The 3,595-nt window shown below is 52.0% G+C and overlaps 1 protein-coding gene across 1 annotated transcript in view; it reads right to left on the reverse strand.

The window, feature by feature from the left end:
• Positions 1-3,595, reverse strand: part of Fam129b (family with sequence similarity 129 member B) — a 51,139-nt gene that overhangs the window by 15,864 nt on the left and 31,680 nt on the right. The window lies entirely within an intron of this gene.

The raw sequence follows: 3,595 nt of genomic DNA on the forward strand, positions 1-3,595 counted from the left end.
ATCTTCACCCAGCTGACTACAGAGATCAAGGAAGAAGGGAGGCACAGAAGCTACAATGCACTGTGGGACCCAGGAAGACCTGGGGATCTCCATTTCTCGGCAAGTTCTGTTTATTCTGTGATAAATGTGGTACCAGTTACAAAACAGACCAAGTATTATATGTATCGATGGGAGAAATTATGACTTTGTGCCTACACCCTCAGGCCTCTTGCCCCTCCTTCTGTGTTCTTCCCTGGCTCCTTTCCCTAGCTCCCCCCTGCCGCTCCTCGGGGTGGGGGGAAAGCCACACTCTTAAAAGGAGAGCCCATTGTGCTTGAACAATAGGACCTGAGACCAGTTTCCTGTCCAGAAGAAAATATTTACAGGAAAAAAATGGGTCTGCTCCCCTCCTCCACTGGACTGCTTTGCCCTCGTCAGAAGGCCCCCACTTGGTGGTCTATATTTAGACTTCTGAAACCTTGCCCTCCAATCAGTCCGTCTTTTTTAGGAAGAAAAGCCAGGGTTTTCCTAACACCCTCAGCTGGGCATCTAAAACGGGAAGGCCCTGGGATTAAGAACAGCCCCAGAGGGTCAGCTGGGCAGAAGTGCCAGAGCCATAAACCGAGGCTCTGCGCCCTATCACCAAGCACATCCCCGGATCTTGGGCCATCTCACTGAGGCTGCCTGGCTGCTGGGTTAGATTTTGTTTTAAGAAGGTAAACTGAGGCCCGGCAGTGGTGGGGCGCACACCTTTAATCCCAGCACTCAGGAGGAGCAGAGGCAGGAGGATCTCTGTGAGTCTGAGGCCAGCCTCGTCTACAAGAGAGTTCCAGGTCAGGCTCCAAAGCTAGAGAAACCCTGTCTCGGAAAAAAAGAAGGTAAACTGAGGAAGAAAGCCTCTAACCCCAGATTCAAGAGGGAGGCAGAAGGCAGGGGACCAGAAGCTCAAGGTCATCCTTAGTTACAGCTGGAGTCTGAAGCTAGTCTGGGCTACATGAAACCCAATCTCAATAGGAAAAATTAGGTTTTCTCAAATGGCAGAGTCCTGATTTGAGCAAAAGGCCGGCAGGAAGATACAACATTCCAGATCCTACCAACAGAAGTCAGTCTTGCCACCTATCACCCAAGCCAGCGAAGTGGCTCCCCAGTCCCTCTGCCCCAGAGACCCTCAGAGCAGGAAGGGGGGTGAGGTTCCTCACCACCAAACAACTATTGATTACTTGTTTGACTACTGGGGTGTATGTACCCCAGATTGGCCTTGAGCACCTGCTGCTCCTGCTTCAGCTCCTGAGTGCTGGGGTCACAGGTCCGTCGCCTCGCCCTGACCCATCTGCTCTTATGACTGCAATGATTGCTTCTTTAGAAAATGACTGTGATTAGTCTGGTGACTAATGCTATTTCCCTTCTGTTATCGTCACGACTTCACGTGGCAGTCAGTTCCATGAGCCATCAAAGAAAGCCCCTGGCTATCGGGGACTGTGAACGTGTCCTGTTTGCCCTGCAGTGAGACATGGCTCTGTGAGTGTGAACAGCCAGACACACAGAGAAAAGCTTACCACAGCATCGGCCCCGCTCACCCTGGGCTCTCGGGAACAGCGCTGCCTGCACCTTTCATCTGAGTTTGCTTTTGTTTTTGTTTTGAGACAGGGTCCTAGGATACAGCCCTCTTTGACCTGCTGCTTACCGCACAGTCGCCTAGGTTGGTTCATACCTCAGCTTCGCAAACACTGGGGTTACAGGCCTGTGTCACCACGCTGGACTTGCCTGTGACCTTGCACTCTAGATAAAGTAGTTTAGGCCCTGCTCACCTGGGCTGAGTTCAAGTTTCCCTTTCCTGCCACACAGGTGCAGGTGCACACCTGCCAGAGCCAAGACCAGTCCACATCCTGACACATGTCAAGCAGCTGCCCTTTCTCTCCTCCCAGGGCAGGCTGCAGGTGGGGAGAAAGGGTCCTGGGTGCACTCTGCCTCCTGGGCCCAGCCCAGGTACTCTGAGCTAAACTTGGAATTTCGTACATCCCGATTCCCTCTGTCTGTCTGTCCCTTCTTACAGCCAACTCCTCCCCAGCCCTCAGGGGAGGGAACAGTCTTCTCCAGATCAGCCAAGACTCAGGAGTCTACATCCACTGTACTGTAAATAGCTATTCACTGTCATGTGAGCTCTACTTGCAGCCAAAGCATGCAGATTTAGCATGTAGATTTAGCATGTAGACTTTAGCACCTGACCCTGCAATCAGCAGAGTCTTCTCTGGGATAATCTTTCTGTGCACTGTGAAGCTTTATCTCTGCCAAGACACCTTCCAATTAGTTTAATAAAGAGCTGAATGGCCAATCCTAGGCAGGAGAGGAATAGGCGGGACTTCCGGACAGAGAGAGGAACTCTGGATGAGTTCCCAGGAATGCCAGGACGCCAGTGAGACATAGAAGAAGCTGGATGTACAGTATAGAGGAGAGGTAACCAAACCATATGGCAAAATGTAGATTAATAGAAACGGGTCAATTTAACTTATAGGAGCTAGTTGGAAAGAGCCTAAGGCCAAGTTTTCATAATTAATAAGAAGTTTCCATGTCATTATTTGGGGTTCGGAGCCAGGAAAATCCAAATCCAGTCAAAGCAAAGACTTCCCTTCAAAGAGTCCTGGGGTAGCATCCCAGCCACATAGCTAGGCTCTGCCTCAAGCTGGGTAACTCAGCAGCCAAACCAACTGTTTCCTACCTGATCTCACCCAGCCCCGTCACCCCCAAGCCGATCACAGTGTCCCCACTGCAGACCACACTGACTCCCCAGGATAGGGCCAGGAAGCTTCCTCAGTGAACCCAATTCTAATGCTAGTAATAGGATAATGAATGACAAGTCCTATGGGAGGGAACCTAGAGCCTGTGGCCTGGGGCAGTGTTAATGGATCTGTGATCTGTGGAGTGGGGACCTTGCCGCTTCCACTATGGAGGGTATGGAGGGGAGGAAGCAGGACCAGAGAGGCTTTGCCACATTTCTCTCGAAAGGGGAGTAACCTGAGCTATCAAGACTGCAGAATGGGGTGGGAGAGATGGCTCAGTGGTTAAGAGCACTGGCAGCTCTTCCAGAGGTCCTGAGTTCAATTCCCAGTACCCACATGGTGGCTCACAGCCATCTATAATAAGACCTGGTGCCCTCTTCTGGCATGCAGGGGTACATGCAGGCAGAACACTGTATATGTAATTTTAAAAAGGCTACGGAATGCAGCTGTGACAATGGAGAGGTTGCACTGGCACGGGGGGGGGGGGGGTAGAACAGATTGCACTGGCAGTGACAGAGTGAGAACAGGTTGCACTGGCAGTAGGTGGTTACAGGTTGTACTGGCAGTGGAGGGGGGAAGAACAGATTGCACTGGCAATGGAGGGGGATCAGGTTGCACTGGCAGTAGAGGGGACAGGTTGCACTGGCAGTAGGGGGAACAGGTTGCACTGGTAGTGGGGGGTAGAACAGGTTGCACTGGCAGTGGGGGGTAGAACAGGTTGCACTGGCAGTGGGGAGGGACAGGTTGCACTGGCAGTGGAGGGGGTGAGAACAGGTTGCACTGGCAGTGGGGGGACAGGTTGCACTGGCAATGGAGAGGGAACAGGTTGCACTGGCAGT

The sequence above is a fragment of the Microtus ochrogaster genome, chromosome 4 (genome assembly GCF_000317375.1).
Source record: "Microtus ochrogaster isolate Prairie Vole_2 chromosome 4, MicOch1.0, whole genome shotgun sequence".
Taxonomy (NCBI): domain Eukaryota; kingdom Metazoa; phylum Chordata; class Mammalia; order Rodentia; family Cricetidae; genus Microtus; species Microtus ochrogaster.